This window comes from Schistocerca americana, chromosome 4 (assembly GCF_021461395.2).
Source record: "Schistocerca americana isolate TAMUIC-IGC-003095 chromosome 4, iqSchAmer2.1, whole genome shotgun sequence".
NCBI classification, from domain to species: domain Eukaryota; kingdom Metazoa; phylum Arthropoda; class Insecta; order Orthoptera; family Acrididae; genus Schistocerca; species Schistocerca americana.
This window is the reverse complement of record NC_060122.1, coordinates 781330751-781351149: the sequence shown is the minus strand read 5'-3', so window position 1 is coordinate 781351149 and position 20399 is coordinate 781330751.

Below are 20399 nucleotides of genomic sequence, written 5' to 3'. Positions count from 1 at the left end.
AGGGGACGAGGTACTGACGGAAGTAAAGCTGTGAGGAGCGGGCATGAGTCGTGCTTGGTTAGCTCAGTTTGGTAACTGTAGAATTTTTCGGTCAGAGGGCTAGCTGCCCTCTGTAATAAAAAAACTGAGTTAATGGATCAACAACGAAATGAAACGGGTGTCTTTTGACGTCCGCCCAGAGCAGATACAACGAAAAAGTTTCATTTCTCAATTGTTTCACCTTTTCTGTGCACATCCCGTTCCTAATTCATGAGATATAGAAACTTTTCTCAGCGTCTTTCTTACATTAGCAGCGCCAGATTTGCACCTGGTGTCCAAAACCGGAACTATCTTTTTTCCAGCGTGGACTGGTTCCGCATTAATGCGTTAGGACAGCTGCCAAGTTTCGCTGCCATACGATAATTACAGTCCACATTAGACCATATTGAGCAGCTGCACTTTCATTACAACCACGCGGTATACCGAGCGAGGTGGTGCAGTGGCTGGCACACTGGACTCGCATTTAGGAGGACCATGGTTCAATCCCACGTCCGGCCATCCTGATTTAGGTTTTTCGTGATTTCCCTAAATCGCTCCAGGCAAAGGCCGGGATGGTTCCTTTGAAAGGGCACGGCCGACTTCCTTCCCCGTCCTTCCCCAATCCAATGAGACTGATGACCTCGCTGTCTGGTCTCCCCCCCCCCAAAAAAACAACCCAACCCCCACCCGGTATATTGGAAAGTTTCTCTTTCTCCGTGCACGTTACGGTCTTCGCTTTGCTAAATGTGAGTGTTGTGTCGTAAGAGTACATTTTGAGAGCAGGTGACGTTGAAGGGTGTGTGCAGTGTTTTGGTGCTGCGCCTCTTTTCCTAATAACGTTGAGAGAGAGAAAGAGAAGAAAGGGGCTGAAACCTGGTGCCAGCACGTGGCTTGCTGCTCTCCAATTGCAACAAGGAGGTCAGCCGAGCTCAACGGCCTCATCCGCCGAAAGGATCAGCACCAATAGTGTCTCAAGACCGCAGTCCAAGAGACACGTTTTGGAATTTCGGCCGGGATATTGGTGCAAAGTCTCTTGACCAAGAACTCTTCCCCATGCCGGCCAAATACTCGCTGTCAAAATGTCTGGCGCAACCAGGACTCGAACCAATCACGTCCGAGTGTAGCGCCACTGTACAAGTGTATGACAGCGAGCAATGCAACGTGTAAGTAAGCTGTCTAGGTTTTTATGTTGGTAACGCCACGTAGCGCTCTGTATGAAAATCACTGACTGTGCTGTGTGCAGTCTGTGGCTGGTTGGAATCATTGTTGGAATATTCGCTTGTGTAGTGTTGGGCAGTTGGATGTGAACACCGTGTAGCGTTGGACAGTTGAAGCTGAGCCGCCAGCAGTGGTGGATGTGGAGAGAGAGATGCCAGAGTTTTGAGAGGTTGCTATAAGCGGACGATCTGGACGTGTGTCCGCCAGAAAAAGGAAATTTGTAAAGATGGATGTCTTGAATTGATATATATATATATATATATATATATATATATATATATGATGACTTTTGAACATTGCTAAGGTAAATACATTGTTTGTTCTCTATCAAAATCTTTCATTTGCTAACTATGCCTATCAGTAGTTAGTGCCTTCAGTAGTTAGAATCTTTTATTTAGCTGGCAGCATTGGCGCTCGCTGTATTGCAGTAGTTCGAGTAACGACGATTTTTGTGAGGTAAGTGATTCATGAAAGGTATAGGTTATTGTTGGTCAGGGCCATTCTTTTGTAGGGATTGTTGAAAGTCAGTCTGCGTTGCGCTAAAAAAAAATATTGTGGGTCAGTTTAGTGATGGTCAGAATAAGTAAAGAGAGAACTGTCTGAGTATGTTCAGTTTTACTTAGCTGTAGCAAATAACGTAGAAGTTTACCAGTACAGTAATTAATAATTTTGCAAAGGTGACGTTTCAAACGGAGGCGATTATTCACTGTGTCTGTTGCAAATGAGTCTGTCTTTGTATATAAGCAAAACACACAATTTACGAAGGGTTCAAAGTAGGAAAAATAATGGTCAGATGTGCCCTCCGACACACAGAGCACGGCGGCTTGCGGCGCAGAGATGTTTTTGTAGAATAGTGTTGTAGTCAAACATACAGGAATACAAAAAAAAATTACAAATATTAGAATGTTTCAGAGGAATTAAAAAGGAATGTACAATTTCCGTAATGGTTTTGACGCTAGCGACTTTCAGAGACGGTGTTCATACATATGAATATTGTTTTAGAGAAGTTGCTGAAAATGGTGTCCCCCGACATTAATGAACACTGCCTTTTGCGTGTTAATATATACTAAATGGCTAAACTGGTGCACGGTCCATGGTCTGTGTTGCAGGGTTCCTATCTAATAGCTTCCAGGAACAACGAAATTATGATTCTAAAATTTCATGCAATTATAGACCGAATTTAAACATTTAAAAGGCTGCCATAATCTACTCAATAAAGGTGAAAGCTTACTTTAATGGTTTAATACAATAACTTAAGTTTTAAACTTAGAAAATGTGTATATTTCTTGAGTGGCGTCGCTGATGGCGCCCAAATTACCCAGACTATATTCATCCAGTATTTCGGACGGGCACCACTTCACAAATTCCATCAAGGTTTACACATAATTTCAACCCTTTCCGAAACTTCTTCTCTCTGATTCCCCCTCCCCCCCCCCCCCCCCCCCCCGCGCCATGCCACTGCCGCTTACTAAATTTTCGCTATTCATTAAGCCAAGCAGTAAAACTGCAGCATAAGGCATCACGTTTTACTTTATTACTTATCTATTGTTAAATATGTCAGCAACAAATCTTGCACACTGTTTCCACATACAGGGTGAGTCATCTGCTCCTATCAATGGGATTTATGCAACCCGCAACACCTTCAAATACCTTGCGCAAGATTTTCGTATGTCCTCGGTCGCTACAAGCAAATTATTACTCCTAAAGAAAAAATGAGCAAGATCTTTTTGAAGCAAATTTAATGTAGTTAAACTCTGTGCTGGGAAACATTTTCGCTAGAGGCAGCAGTTTTCGAATTATTCAAGAAAGCGAACAAAAGTGACCTACAAATTGGTTTTTCTTGAGTAACTCGAAAACCATGACCTCAATTGGAAACATATACCAAGTACAAAATTCAACAGCATTAAATTACTTGCAAAAAGGTGCTATTCAATTATATAGTACGACTAACAGTTTCCGCGTAGTGAGCGAATATGAAAATCTCGTGTATGGTTTTTGAAGGCATTGCATGCCGCACAAAATCCATCGGCAGGGCAACTGAAACACGCTGTACATCACTGAATGTACCTCCAGAATTATTCCATATGACAACAGATAGTTCGGGAGGTATGGCGATTTACAAATGATAGTTCGATTCGTTAAAGTATCGGGGGTGGGAGCTTTATTGGTGACGGTGTATCACTCTCAAAATATTCCAGAAGTGCTGTTTGTCCACTTGGTTGAAACTGCAGCTATTACTCGTGAAACACCTGGTTGTTACGAGCGCCTGAGACGCTCGTTAGCATCTAGGTGCCAGTAGTGCATTAATGTAAACATACGAGGGGCGTTTGAAAAGTCCGTGCAAAAATAAAAACTACTTATGTGTTTGGGGTAAACCTTTTTTATTTTTCGAAATAGTCTCCTTTTAGACTTATACGCTTCGTCCACCGCTGTTCTAATTTGTTGATTCCTTCTGAATAATAGGAATTGTTCAAGTCTGCAAAATAGCTATTAGTTTCTGCAATCATTTGAATAAAATCTTTGTCCTGCCAGCCATTTCTTCAAATCTGAGAACAAATAGTAGTCCGAGGGAGCCAAGTCTGGAAAATAGGGGGGATGCGAAACGAGTTGGAATCCTATTTCTATTACTTTTGCGAACACAACTGCTGAGGTGTGTGCCGGTGCGTTGTCGTGATGGAAAAGGACTTTTTGGCAGTCCAATCGCCGGCGTTTTTCTTGTAGCTCAGTTTTCAGACGGTCCAATAACGATGAATAATATGCACCTGTAATAGTTTTACCCCTTCCCAGAGAGTCGATGAAGAATATTCCTTGCGAATCCCAAAAGACAGTCGCCATAACCTTTCTGGCCGAAGAAATGGTCTTCGCCTTTTTTGGTGCAGATTCTCCCTTGGTAACCCATTGTTTAGAATGTGGTTTGGTCTAAGGAGTATAGTAATGTATCCATGTTTCATCCACAGTGTCGAAACGACGCTTAAAGTCCTGCGGATTCTTCCTGAACAGCTGCAAACCATCCTTGCAACACTTCACACGATTCCGTTTTTGGGCAAGCGTGATCAATTGCGGAACCCATCTTGCGGATAGCTTTCTCCTGTCCAAATGTTTATGCAGAACATTATGTACCCATTAATTCGAGATGCCCACAGCACTAGCAATCTCACGCACCTTAACTCTTCAGTCATCCATCACCATATCATGGATTTTATCAATGATTTCTGGAGTCGTAACCTCCACAGGGCGTCCTCCAGAACGTTCACTATCACTTGTGCCCATATGGCCAGTCCGAAAATTTTGAAACCACTTATAAACAGTTCTGATCGAAGGTGCAGAGTCACTGCAATATTTATCAAGCTTCTCTTTAGTCTCTTGAGGCGTTTTGCCTTTCATAAAGAAATGTTTAATCACTACACGAAATTCTTTTTCGTCCAGTTTTTGACAATCACTCGACTTCCTTGTTTCACACAAATGCCAAACACAAAGAAATAGACCAATATGGCTGAATATTGGTGTGCGTTCTTTCCAAAGATGCTACTCACTAAACATGACCTCGATAAGCGCCGGTGGTGCCATCTCTCGGACTTAGCACGGACTTCTCGAACGCCCCTCGTACGACATTTTTAGCAACATGTCTAAAACAATATTCATCACACGGCAGTGCGAACACCGTCTCCGAACATTCAAAACCTTCAAGGACCGCAAGTGGCGAAACGGTGCACCTGTAAACATAAAAAGTGTTTTTTTTACATCCTATAAACATTATTAAATTTTCTAATCGTCTTTTTTCACGCCCTGTGTATTCGTACACATGATGGAAGACCTATTCTTCAATTTCCCTGTGCTGAAAGCTAAGTGTGTGCGTACCTTTCCGATCAGAAAGAGATGATCGCGAAAATTGTTGCACTGAAAGTTAAGAGTCTACAAGGACTGCGCGGTACACAACACTTTCTATCGAACGGCATAGCTGGCACTCCATCAGCCGGCAGCGTTTTTTGCCGATGTGTTTATCTGATGGCAGCAAAATGAGTAAACAGTCGCCGGTTCGCCGCTCGCATTGAACAGAAGCCGCGGGGCTGCTAAGCAGCGGCGGTTTAATTAGATATCGACTGGCTACGGGGAGCTCACGATTTATTATTCTATTAGGCGCCGCGGCCATCTCGGCCAGACACGGCCAAGTTTGTCACCGGCGCAATTAAACTGCACCAGCTTTCATTACCGTCCGCCCAACTCCGGGATTAACGGCGCCACTCGCCCCCGACCGAAAGGTCTGCTGTCTCTCGCCGCCTACAGACCAGCCTCGTCACTTCACGGAGGTTCAGTGTCTACTTAAGTAGTCAACGCCTACAGAGTCTCGCCCAATTGAAGAGGGGTATGCAGAGATTCGTTCAAATAATGAGCGAAAAAGTGGAAAGTTAGGGTATAATGGCTTTCCTTCTAGCTGACGAGGGAAATGAAGGAAGGTTGAAGTATACAGTCTCTCGCGTCCGTCGGCCGTCGTAATTTAATATATTATTATTATTATTATTTTGATTGTTGCCGACTTACGTGGTGGTCCTTAATAAAAACGATATTTCATTCAATTTTGATTTACGATTAACTGCTTTTAAGAAGTTCTCCTTTTTAACAATATTAATCTTAAATTATTATTTTTTTTTTACGTTAAAGAACGTTAGACTCGCTGAATCTTAAAACATGAGCATATAAGTTGAACAATGGAATAAGCTTTTCATATTAATTTCCTCGGCTAGTCAGTTCACTTTAAAGCAAAAAATCTTTAGTTGTTAATTACAATTGCGGCCCACACACGCGCGAGAGTATTTTTTCTTACCTCCGTTAACCATTGCATTGTAGTCGGAGTCCTGGCTCTGGCTCTCGGCTGTTGTACTGAAAATAAGAGTCTTAAAGCTACGTATTTTCTGCAACGTCGGGCGGCTGTGGAGAAAAATGTATGTTATGTTAATAGCAGGCGAGTTTCTCGCTTCCGCTAATTTTCTATAAGTTAATATCACCACATAATGGCGTCGTTGGCTGCATCGGCGGTTGCGATTGTTGAACTGTAAATTACTTGAATGCAGGTTAATTCAAGGAAGGCAGACATGAAATCGGGATCACCTCTTACAAATTAAAAGCGAACAATAATATCAAATCAATATATTATCTGCTTAATTAGTACGAATATGCTTACATTTGCCTGCACTCGCAAGATGTCCGTCTCTACGCAACCAAGACAAGAGAAGTGAAGACGACTAAAAAATTAACAAAAGAGCGTATCTTGTCGTCTCTTTAGATCATTTTGTTATATTTCTTTGCACTCGAAACTTACACAGAGAAATTATTATAATACAGGTACATGATAAAAAATCTATATATTATTCAAGTTTTAAATGTCTCTTCTTTAAAAATACTGTTTTTTAATACTTTACTTACTATCTCACTGGGGACGCTATAAGTCTTTCGTTCAAATGATGAGGGACATGAAGGAATGTTAGGGTATATAGGTTTTCGTTCAAACGATGAGGGAAAGGAAGGAAAGTTTTAGGTATACAGAATTTCCTTCAAATTATAAAGAAATGTTGCGGAATACTGAGTTTCGTTCAAATGATGAAGGAAATAAAAGAAGGGTGGAGTATGCAGAGTTTCGTTCAAATGATGAGAGAAAGTAATGAAAGTTTTGGGTACAAAGAATTTCGTTCAAATGATGAAGTAATGTTAGGGAGTACAGAATCTCTTCCAAATTATGAAGGAAAAGGAGGAATGTTACAATATATCGAGTTTCATACAAGTTACGTGCGAAAGGAATTTTGTCAAATGATGAATAAAAGTTAGGGAATACAGAGCTTCATTCAAATGATGAGAGAAACGAAGGGAAGTTAGAGTGTGTAGAGTTTCATTCAGATGACGAGGGAAAGAAAGAATGGTAATTGTGTATAGTCTTTCATTCAAATGAAGAGGAAAGTGAAAGAGGGTCAGGTATTCACAGTTTCGTTCTAATTTCAACGGAAATGAAGGAGGTTAGAATATATAGAGTTTTTTGTTCAAATGACGAGAGAAACGAAGGGAGGTTAGGGTAAACATTCATTTAAATAACGAAGGGAAGCATGAAAGTGAGGGTAAGTATATAGAATCTCTTTCAATTTATGAGGGAAATGAAGGAATGTTAAGGTGCACAGAGTTTCGCTCAAATGATGGGGGAAAAAAAGAAAGGTTAAGGTATACAGAATTGCGCTCAGATGATGAAGGAAAGTTAGCGAATACAGACTTTCGTTAAAGTGATGAGGGAAACGAATGAATGTTACGGTGCACAGAATTTCACTTAAATGACGGGGGAAAGGAAGTAAGATAAGGGTCTACAGAATTCTGTTCAAACGGTGAAGGAAAGTCAAGGAATACAAAGTTTCAGTCAAAGGATGTGGGAAAGGAAGGAAGATTACTCTACACAGAGTTTCGTTCAAATTATGAGGAAAATGAACGATGGTTGGGGAATACAGAGGTTCAGAGTTTCATTCAAGTGATGGCAGAGATGTAAGAAGCTTACTGAACACAGAGTTTCATTTCAGAGATGAGATAAAGAAGTAAGGTTAGGGTATAAAGAGTTTCGTTCATTCTGTAAGGGAAAGGAAGGAAGGTTAGAATGTACACAGTTTCGTTCAAATGATGAGGAAAGGAAAGAAAGTTAGGTTATGACATTCTGTCGACGACACAGAAAGCTGAAAGTATTCATGTTCGTATGGTAAAGGAAACCTGCCCGCACTCGCTCTTTTCAAAGAAACCATTGCAGAACGAGCAGCAAACTACGTGCTTACGACCTGGAAAAACCAAGCTTAAATGGCTGGTAAGATCTTTTTTATTTATGTTAATAATTGGTCATATTGACCAAATAGCTATCTATGTATTGTAATTACATGATTTTCTCAACAGCATCGCAGGAAAGTGTCATGGCACCACTCTTATTCTCTGTGTACATAAACGATCTGTTTGCCGATGAAGATGTAGCGTATGGGAAATGTCGTCTTTGAGTAATTGTAGAAGGATACAGGATAACTTAAAATTTCTATTTATTGTGATGAATGGTTCAAATGGCTCTGAGCAGTATGGGACTTAACATCTGAGGTCATCAGTCTCCTAGAACTTAGAACTACTTAAACCTAACTAACCTAAGGACATCACACACATCCATGCGCGAGGCAGGATTCGAACCTGCGACCGTAGCGGTAGCGCGGTTCCAGACTGAAGCGCCTAGAACCGCTCGGCCACACCGGCAGGCTTGTGATGAATGACAGTTTTCCCTAAATGTGGGAAAACGTAACTAAATGGAGATGAGTAGCAAAAAAATTCTATAAAATTCGGATACATATTAGCGGTATGCTGATTTACACAGTCACGTCAATTAAATATCTAGGCGTAAAGCTGCAGAGCGACATGAAATGGAACGAGCACGGAAGGCAGTTTGTGAGAAAGGCGAATAGTCGAATTCGGTTAATTCGGATATGTCTAGGAAAGTGAAGCTCATCTATAATGGAGACAGCATATAGAACATCTCGTACGACACGTTATTCTGTATTGTTCGAGTGTTTGAGATCCACACGAGGTGGGATTAAAGGAATACATCGAAGGAATTCAGAAGGGTACTGCTAGATTTGTTAGCGGTATGTTAGATCAACACGCGAGTTTTAGGGAGTCGGTTTGTGAACGCAAACTGTAATTCCTGGAGAGAAGATGACCTGCTGTTTGCGAAACACTCTTGAGAAAGTTTAGAGAACCATCATTTAGCTGACTGCAGAACGGTTCTACTGCTACCAACGTGCATTTCGCGTAAGGACCGCTAAGAACAGATAAGAGACTTGTAGATAGTCGTTTTTGCTAGCCGAGTGTATATATGTTGATACAGAACACAAGTATATTACCAGATAGTGTTTCGCGGATATGCTACAGTTTTGCTTTTATAAATACAGGGTGGTCGTAAATTCCCGTTACAGACTTCTAGGCCTTGTAGAGGGGAGTGAGTACATCGTATTTTGAATAGGAATCCATGACTGGAAACGTTATCCAACGAGACTACAGAGCGTCGAAGTTATAAGCGCGGGAGTCTGTAAATGTACGTATATACGGGGTGATTCCGTGATGATGTTACAGACTTTCTAGGATGATGGAGAACGATAAATGTATTAATTTGAAGTAAAGATCCCTGTACCGGAAATGAACGAGTCGAAAGCTATAAACGAAAACCGTTCTGATACCTCTGACAGTTGAATACATGTACAGGTTCTTGTGTTCAAAGAGTGTAGGGCTGGTAACTTTCAGTTGTGGCAGCATGGACAAAAACGAGAAAAAATGTCCAATAAACGTGGGCTCTAAATTGCATACCTGAGGAGCTATGACCATTCGTTCATCTTGACTAACGTGAAACACGTCTCCTCTATTGAGCAAGTGTTCATAGCTGTTAAGGCACGCACTTTAGAGCCCACGTTTATTGGACATTTTTTCTCGTTTTTGTCCACACTACCACCACTGAAAATTACCAACCCTACACTCTTTGAACACAAGAACCTGTACATGTTTTCAACTGCCAGAGGTATCAGAACGGTTTTCGTTTATAATTTTCGTCTCGTTCGTTTCCGCTACAGGGATCCTTACTTCAAATTAATACATTTATCCTTCTCTATCACCCTAGAGAGTCTGTAACATCATCACGGAATCACCCCGTGTATACGTACATTTACAGACGACCGCGCCTATAACTTTGACGCTCTGTAGTCTCTTTGGATGACGTTTCTGGACATGGGTTCCTGTTCAAAATACGATGTACTCACTCCCCTCTACAAGCCCTAGAAGTCTGTAATGGGAACTTCCGACCACTTTGTATACTATTCACCTGAAAATTTAGGTACTTTTTACATTTTCTTGAATCGTTCGTTCATAGCAAATACTGGATAGCAGTTGGTTGCTGTACACCAGATTTTACTAAAAAGGTCGGTAGATCTTTTTACTGATTGATGTAACGACTGCAGGAAAAAAACAAAAACAAAGAACATGTGGTTCAATTCTACAACTGATGCTCCAGCTCCATTCATAACACGTGGACTTAATAACCTTTATTCGATACAAATGCCTAGAAAAAGAAGCGCGGTTGAATCTCGTCCTTATTACACACGTTATTTGTAATGTCTCTCCTAAGTTTTACGGGGAGTATCTGCCAGTACTTCTGCGTAACTTTCGCCTTATACTTTTAGATACATTCCTCTCTTGAAACGATCATTTTTTGAACACACTATTAATTTCAGTTCTTGCTATTTTGAAGTTATGTGTTTATGGCAGGTTCGTTGCCACTTTTGCTAGTCTCTTCACATACTTGTTGAATATAGTACCTATGTGCCTGGCATCCACATAATTTATACCTGTTAGCCAATAAGAACATGTTTGTGAGGTAATTCTATCATAGTGGGTAACTTCAAAGACTGAAGTACAACCTCACTATCTCATTAGAAGCCTCTGCCATACATTACGGCATATCAAATGGCTTATGCTTCTGAGGAGAGGACAGAACTTTAGTTGGGGTGGGAAAACTGTAGGTGGTGTTCCACAGTAAGTAGCACAATCGACATTATTACTGTCCTGAGATGTTGCTCCCTCAGTATAAATTTCGCAGAAATATTGGTACTTTTCATGAATGAGATTGTGCAATATTAGTTTCGTGTGGGTTACTGTCCTGTCTGTGTGGTAGATAGACAGGTAGACAACGTTAGGCTGGAGAGTAGAGTTATGGGCAGATAATGATACATCGCATTCAGGTATCTAGGTTGCAAGTGATCAGCCAACCGGAGATCCCAGAGAAGTCCTGAAGAAAAACAGAGGCGTCGGAACGTTGAGCACTGAAGATGTTCGAAGAGGGAGATGACGCGGCTCAGAGAAACAGAAAATTTTACGATCAGGTTGCGTATCGTTTACCGTGTATGATAGGATACATAGCATATGAGCATAGCTATCTGTCAGCGGGGAAGGAGTTTGTATCTATGACTTATTATCCTGCCCAGCTTGCACGAGAAATATGTGAATTTGGTCAACTGATCTTGTAAGAAAGAATTTTATGTGCTATGTTGAGTCGTCTTAGTATCAGTGGCATTTCTGTATCTTCCAACAGCAAGACACTACTGATTGTTCTCTAAAGATATTATTGTCTACAAGAAAGTTGTCGTAAAGACATCCAGAAACACTTGAACAAAATTTCCATTCTGTGTCACGTATGGCAACTCCTTTTAAACGTGGATAAATGCAACGTAACGCTTATAACAAAGGGAAAGAACCTAACAACGTCAACATTAACGTCAAACATCTGGAGATCGTCACATTGCTTAAATACTTAGGAGTAATACCATGAGATGATATGAAATGGAACAAACATGTAATAACTGTGACTGATAGGGTGAACAGAAGACTCAGGTTTGTCGAAAAGATTCTGGGAAAATGCTGAACATCTGTGAAGGAATTTCTGATGCAAGTATCAAGTAGGCATGAGAAGAGGTATCGAAAGAACTGAGAGACGCGAAGCTGGGATAGCACTAGATCAGCAGCGCACACGAAAGATTAGTAGAAATGCTTGACGTGGGCAGATAGTAATCTTCGGGAGGAAGACGGCCGTGTTCACGCAGGAAGACGGCCGTGTTCACGCAGGACCTGCTGCCACAGTCTTATTTCTGTCATGGGGATCATGACTCCTCATGAGAGAAATTAGAGGCACACACAGTCATTTCTCTCCATTAAGGGGCTCCGGAACGCCCTATACTTGCAACGTTAAAATAACGCTTATAAATTACATCTTTCCTCACAAAGTATTTGAGGTAGGAAGTTGAACTTTTTACAGATTATTTATTGGAATATGGGCTACAACTTAACACACAACTTCCTCTTGTTCCTCCTCCTGTTTACTCTTGCTTGTATTTCTAGACTCTTTACAGCCCTGCCTGCAGCCCGAAGGCGTTCCTTGTCTAAAGCAAGCATCGCTCGTTGTTGTGTTCGTAGATTTTGCTACCATTTTCTGCAGTTGCAGTTACTGCAACACTGTTCCAAAAGGTGGTCATGTATGAACACTTATCACATTTAAGTTGTATTTCACTAGCAAGTCCTACGTGCTTTATTATGGAGAGTTCCAGACCAACTTCACTACAATGAATATATCTTACACAGTTTGAAAAAATTCCTTTGAGAACCGACATATCAAATATTTCATTCACATCCGATTCGCCCATAAAACATTCATAGTTTTCACTCATTGAACCAAGCTTCTTCTGTGAAGTATTTTCTTTCCCACTTTGACTGCTATGGGCAGGTGTACTTGAGAGGTTAGGTTCACTCACTTGGTTATCGCCTTTATTGTTTACAGTAATAACACATACCTTTGGCTTTCCAACATTTCTCCTTTTCTTAAAAGCCTTCAGAGGATTTCTAATAACTTTACTTTTACTCATTATTATACTTCAACAAAACAGAGATTCAAGAAACAGAATTAATTACGAATATTTTCGAGATAACGACAGAGTAAATAAACATGAAACAATCGACAATCACACCAGCGATATATATTGAACCATCACAGGTTAGCCACAACACATACTTTATCTCACATCACTAAAATGTACCTGATGAACACGGACGTTAATAATAACACCATTTGACAGCAGTTTAACAGCGCCACAGTGGGTCACGCCCATGTAGAACACATTTCAAAAAAAATTTAAAAATAGTTGTAGTCTTCGGAATTGAATAAATTATATATCTATTAAAAGGTAATAGTCTGCAGATTCAGAAAACGCAAAAAAGTAAAAATTGAACTTTTCATGATTTTGAGCCTTTCCGCAGCCCCTTAACACGCGGATGGAATGGCGCATAAAATCGCTAATTACTGGAACGAAGTTTCCCGCGGCAAGCACAGTAAAGCTAGTGCTGAGCCTTAACCATTGCTTGGCAGAAATAACAGGACAACCTGTTCATAGTCGCAACAAACACAAACGTAACAAATACGATGCAGGTAATAACAAGTGCATTCCGCAAAAGAGAAGTTCCATTAAAGTCAACCTGTTTCACTTTCTACTAGGCGTGCAAAAATAAAGGTGGCTCCGAAAATAACTAAAATAACTGATTGAACCTTATTAACGAATATCACAGAAGATGCTGGGAATGGCCACCTTTGGCGTCCATGCAGTGCTGTGCTCGATTTATCAAACAGTGAGACACGCGCAGCGTTTCTGCCTGAAGTATAGCAGCAAACGCGTTTTCGATGCTCTGTCCTCGCTATCCCGGCGTGTGATGATTATTTGAGCACTCCTGACCCTTCAGATTTGCGCACAGGTAAAAATCAGGGAGACAGAGAGAGGTCAGGCGATCGACTCGGCCAGGAGAGTGCGCTGCTTCTGCCGATTGTCCTCTCCCTGCACAAAGCTTCTGCTCTCGCGACAACGTTGTCAAGGTGTCGTGCGCTGTTGCTCCGCCCTGTTGTACATATCCACAAAGTCTTTCATCTTCTTATCGTTTCTAAACATTCCCGTTATCATTAATACACTCCTGGAAATTGAAATAAGAACACCGTGAATTCATTGTCCCAGGAAGGGGAAACTTTATTGACACATTCCTGGGGTCAGATACATCACATGATCACACTGACAGAACCACAGGCACATAGACACAGGCAACAGAGCATGCACAATGTCGGCACTAGTACAGTGTATATCCACCTTTCGCAGCAATGCAGGCTGCTATTCTCCCATGGAGACGATCGTAGAGATGCTGGATGTAGTCCTGTGGAACGGCTTGCCATGCCATTTCCACCTGGCGCCTCAGCTGGACCAGCGTTCGTGCTGGACGTGCAGACCGCGTGAGACGACGCTTCATCCAGTCCCAAACATGCTCAATGGGGGACAGATCCGGAGATCTTGCTGGCCAGGGTAGTTGACTTACACCTTCTAGAGCACGTTGGGTGGCACGGGATACATGCGGACGTGCATTGTCCTGTTGGAACAGCAAGTTCCCTTGCCGGTCTAGGAATGGTAGAACGATGGGTTCGATGACGGTTTGGATGTACCGTGCACTATTCAGTGTCCCCTCGACGATCACCAGTGGTGTATGGCCAGTGTAGGAGATCGCTCCCCACACCATGATGCCGGGTGTTGGCCCTGTGTGCCCCGGTCGTATGCAGTTCTGATTGTGGCGCTCACCTGCACGGCGCCAAACACGCATACGACCATCATTGGCACCAAGGCAGAAGCGACTCTCATCGCTGATGACGACACGTCTCCATTCGTCCCTCCATTCATGCCTGTCGCGACACCACTGGAGGCGGGCTGCACGATGTTGGGGCGTGAGCGGAAGACGGCCTAACGGTGTGCGGGACCGTAGCCCAGCTTCATGGAGACGGTTGCGAATGGTCCTCGCCGATACCCCAGGAGCAACAGTGTCCCTAATTTGCTGGGAAGTGGCGGTGCGGTCCCCTACGGCACTGCGTAGGATCCTACGGTCTTGGCGTGCATCCGTGCGTCGCTGCGGTCCGGTCCCAGGTCGACGGGCACGTGCACCTTCCGCCGACCACTGGCGACAACATCGATGTACTGTGGAGACCTCACGCCCCACGTGTTGAGCAATTCGGCGGTACGTCCACCCGGCCTCCCGCATGCCCACTATACGCCCTCGCTCAAAGTCCGTCAACTGCACATACGGTTCACGTCCACGCTGTCGCGGCATGCTACCAGTGTTAAAGACTGCGATGGAGCTCCGTATGCCACGGCAAACTGGCTGACACTGACGGCGGCGGTGCACAAATGCTGCGCAGCTAGCGCCATTCGACGGCCAACACCGCGGTTCCTGGTGTGTCCGCTGTGCCGTGCGTGTGATCATTGCTTGTACAGCCCTCTCGCAGTGTACGTAGCAAGTATGGTGGGTCTGACACACCGGTGTCAATGTGTTCTTTTTTCCATTTCCAGGAGTGTATTTAAGTGAAACAATAGCGTTACGATGAGGACACTAAACTTTGCGCACCGAACACTAATGTTGACATTATGCAACGGCTCTTCAAAGAACTGATGGGGACCCTAACAAGGTGAACCAGTATTCATCTGAAGAAATGAAAAACTGAGGTACTAAAAGCTCTGAATCCACTTGTCTTAGAAACCACTGTCAGAACTCAACACGCGAAAGTTCGTCTGTACACTTTAACCCACGTGCTGCAATGAATTTGTAAGGACACAGACGTAGGTCCTTTTTAGTAATGTTTCGACTCGATAATCTCGTAATCACCACTTGCACGAAGTATTACTCCGTTAGTTACTGTGTGTGTGTGTGTGTGTGTGTGTGTGTGTGTGTGTGTGTGTGTGTGTGGGAAATCTTATGGGACTTAACTGCTAAGTTCATCAGTCCCTAAGCTTACGCACTACTTAAGCTAAATCATCCTAAGGACAAACGCACACACACATGCCCGAGGGAGGACTCGAACCTCCGCCGGGACCAGCCGCACAGTCCATGACTGCAGCGCCTCAGACCGCTCGGCTAATCCCGCGCGGCTTGTTAGTTACTCTGACCAGCAATCTTGACTGCGAAAAGCCTGCAATCAGCCTGAGACATGATAGCGATATTTTATTTCCCTGCCCACGCTCGTTACCCAATATAAGAACGGCATCTGCTCGTCACGTCGCAGTGTATCGGATTATATCGCCAAGAAAGAGGCAAGAGTTTTAAGGAATAACTGCGAACTAGGCTGGAAAATATGCAGTCGAAAACTCCACGTAACAAATGCAATTCGTATGTAATTTGAACTTACGGCTTGATTGTTTTGCAGTTTTGAAGATACTGCAGTAGCAAAATTGAAAGGAATACGAAGCAACCGTGTTTACCATTGACCCAAAATCGTGAGATGAGGAACCACTAAGCGAACAGCGGGGACACTCCCGTGGACGTAAGAACTGTTATGTACAGGAGCAAAAGTGTATTTTCGAACCTTCTAGAAGGCTGACGTACGGATACACTTCCGGCGAAACCAAAAAGTAAGACACAATTTGATTGGAGAGACACCCCTTGGGCCGGCCGGAGTGGTCGAGCGGTTGTAGGCGCTACAGTCTGGAACCGCGCGACCGCTACGGTCGCAGGCTCGAATCCTGCCTCGGGCATGGATGTATGTGATGTCCTTAGGTTAGTTAGGTTTAAGTAGTTCTAAGTTCTAGGGGACTGATGACCTCAGAAGTTTAGTCTCATAGTGCTCAGAGCCATTTGAACCATTTTGAACACCACTTGGTCTCAGACGAATGGACTCGTCTGTGTCCCTGAAGTGGAAGAGATACGAAATAGTCAGTCAGTAGAGACTTGGTTCGGTTTACAAATATACGTACTGACATTCTCGCAGTAGTTGATCCGAATTCGTCACAGTTCTTGTTGACAAAAGTATTTTAATTACGTTTGCTGTGAAAACTGACATATCTGACATCGCATGCGAGGAAAAGTTAACGAACAGGGGCAGCGGTCCCTTCTTTGAAACGGATGGTAACGAGAGTTGGCTAAGTGCAGATCAGTAAGTTGAATTAGTAGTTTATTTGATGTTGCATAGTGAAATATGTATAAGCGCGTATAAGTGTCTTTGATTGGTGAGCAGGGTGTTTTATTTTCAATTGTGGCAATAATTGTAAATTTAGACATGGTTAGATCAGATGATCAAAGTTTATGCTGCACAGCGTCATTGCTCTCCACTGTAATGGTAAGTAGTGCTATGCTAACCATCCCGCTGCAGGTAGTTTTAGATAATCGCGAATAGCCTTATGGTCGTGACTGAGTGAGTAAACGTGATTTCACTCAACAATCCTCTGGTGAACGGTGCCAGGCAGTTTTTCAATATCCTGGCGTTTAGTGTTTAAGGTACCGAGTGGCATAATACACTGCCGGAAAAAAATTAGTACACCCATTAGGGTTTTCCAGTTCGCTCAAGATTGATTGTTGCAATAGTGCATATGGAGTACGTGAAATGATTACATTTACAGGTCAATAGCACAAGCGGTTCTGAGGCATCATGCTGAAACACTCATGTTAGTACTGGGTGTAGCCTCCACAGGTGGCAGTTCAGGCGTTGACCCAGACATCCAGGCCTGACCTACAGATGGCGAATACTTTCCTGGGATACTTTATTCCATACCTGCTCGACCCGTTCACGTAGTTCTTTTCTCGGCTGGTGAGTCGCACGAATCACTTCTCGTCCCATCCATCAAACACCACACGTGCTTGATTGGAGACAAGTCCGGAAATTGTGCTGACCAGGGAAGTTGCTACACGTATTGCGAAGCACGCTGAATTTCACGGGTGGTGTGTGGGCGAACATTATCCTTTTGGAACAACACATCACCTTCCTGTTGCAAGGAATGCAAAACAACGGGTTTAAAAACATTCTGCACCTACCGAGCGCTGTTTAGCTTTCCCTTGAGAAACGCCAGAGATGAACGCGAGTTGTAGCTTATCGCGTGCTCCTGACCATAAGGCCTGGTGTGGAACCAATGAGTCTTGGACGAATGCAGCGCCCGCTGCGGCGGCGCGCTTCCTTCCGTCCCTTATACGACGGAACTGCACCTACCTGTGAACATTGTCTCAGCATATCATTAGTAGGGAAGCCGAGCGAAACCTACTGTACTTCGACGTGAACCAGGCTGCAATTAAAGTCATTAATCTACGTTTTGGGAGAAAGTTTTCACACGAAATGAAAAGCTGGAAATTTTGTCCTTAATTAACATATTTTGTAACTTAGGTGAACAAGTATCACTGCCAAGCCCGTGCTAGTCTTAACACAGTCACTCACAATCCCTTTCACTCACGTTAGCAAGTTTATGCTGTTGCATTTCCCGGAAACGAAATAGCTATAAAAATACGGATTGTTTTTGATTGAAAATGGTCGACAAATATTAAGTCTGTCGGTACCTAATGCAGTCACAGTTTTTAGCCACCGACCTGCTCAAAACGCTACGCGGAGTTTATGTCTTTTCTCGTCACAAAATTCACTTAAAAATTCCGAAATTTCCACACACCCATCGGAATAATTATACCGTCACTTTACAACACTTTTGATGTATGAAACACTGCTAGATCCGGCAACTTATCATTTCCATCGAACTACTACTACACACGTCCGAACTGTTTCATGTCTAGGCTCCGACTCCTCTCTACCAGCAGAGAAAGGCGCGCGAAGAATATTACTTTACCATTGGTCAGTTTACTCAACAGCCAATAGCAAAACAACATTCTCCCGCGTCAGTCCGCGCTTTTCATCACTAACCAATAGCAAAATAGTAAACCTAACGACTGCACTTTTTACCGACGTAATTATCTAATATGTTGAAGTTTTGTTTATGCATAAAGTTATTTACTATTGTTATTTATACCTGAATTAGCTTTCCCTTTACCATAAACTTACTTTACAAATCTATTCTACAAAAATCTCCTTTGTCCACATCCATACTTCTTCGAAATTTTCCCACACTAAATCCCACAATATAACTCGTTAAACAGTTATCTTCATATTAACCTTAAACCACACTCACGCATCATTCATACTGCTAAAACACATTTATAACATTTTACATACACAAAAAGACATAATAACACTTTATGAAAATACTAGAGCAGTTTATGATAAGCCGGCCGAGGTGGCCGAGCGGTTCTGGGCGCTCCAGTCTGGAACCGCGCGACCGCTACGGTCGCAGGTTCGAATCCTGCCTCGGGCATGGATGTGTGTGATGTCCTTAGGTTAGTTAGGTTCAAGTAGTTCTAAGTTCTAGGGGACTGATGACCTCAGAAGTTAAGTCCCATAGTGCTCGGAGCCATTTGAACCATTTAGTTTATGAAAAACATTCTATTGCTTTAGTGCACTCTAGTGGGCACAATCGAAACTAAATCACAGTCCCCTATCCAATACTGTTCTCTATTGGCTGATACATAAGTCTCGCGTCACCATCTGTCACTATCTACCTCTGAGACACATCTCCCACTTAACCGCCTCCAAGGCAGGATCGGTATATGGGGCTACGCCTCATTACCAGGCCTACGTCGTACACGCAGACGACCATCAATTGCGTGCAGACAGCACGTTTTCATCACTGAAGACAATGGTGCACCATTCCGTCTTCCAAATGATCCTCTGATGGCACGTCCATGATGTGGCGTGAGTTGAAGACGGGCTAGAAGTGATCGTGCCCCTAGTCCCACTGCTAAGAATCGATTAGCAAAAGTTGACGATTATGGGCTCACAGGCCTTCTTATTTGTACTGTGGTAGCTGTACGATCTGCCACTGCTGCCCTTGCAATACAACAAACCTAGCGGGCATCTGTGCTGCAGGGACGTTCAGAACATCTTCTGTGGGTGTGAGAACGTTCACGTGACCACTGATACCAACATCGTTACACAACTGCCACAGCACACCCAACTTGTGTAGCAATTCTGCGAAAGATCCATCCCGCCGCTCTTAAAGCTACAACATGACCCCTTTGAAACTCACTCATTTGGCTATAGGAAGCACGAATGTATATCGACGGTATGATTTTTGGCAGACGCCGGTGAAACTATTATCAGTACATCTACTACCCCTCAGGTGGCATATGTCGTCATCATATCAAAATCGACGGCTTATTTCCAGTAGCACTAATTTCATTTTCCGGCAATGTATTTTCTACAGGCGTCGTTGCATGTACGCGAGCAATTCTCGTCATTTGTTTCATCTCCCACTGAGTCGCGAATTCGTAGAGAAAGCTCTTGAAGTACTCTAAGTAGGGACTCCCGTGAAGGGTCCTTCAGTTCTTGTGTTGCACCCATATCGCTTTGATTATACACTGAAGCGTTAAAGAAACTGGTGTAGGTATGCGTATTCAAATATGAGGTGCATTCAAGTTCTATGGCCTCCGATTTTTTTTCTAATTAACTACTGACCCGAAATCGATGAAACTGGCGTTATTTCTCAACGTAATCACCCTGCAGACGTACACATTTTTCACAACGCTGACGCCATGATTCCATGGCAGCGGCGAAGGCTTCTTTAGGAGTCTGTTTTGACCACTGGAAAATCGCTGAGGCAATAGCAGCACGGCTGTTGAATGTGCGGCCACGGAGAGTGTCTTTCATTGTTGGAAAAAGCAAAAAGTCACTAGGAGCCAGGTCAGGTGAG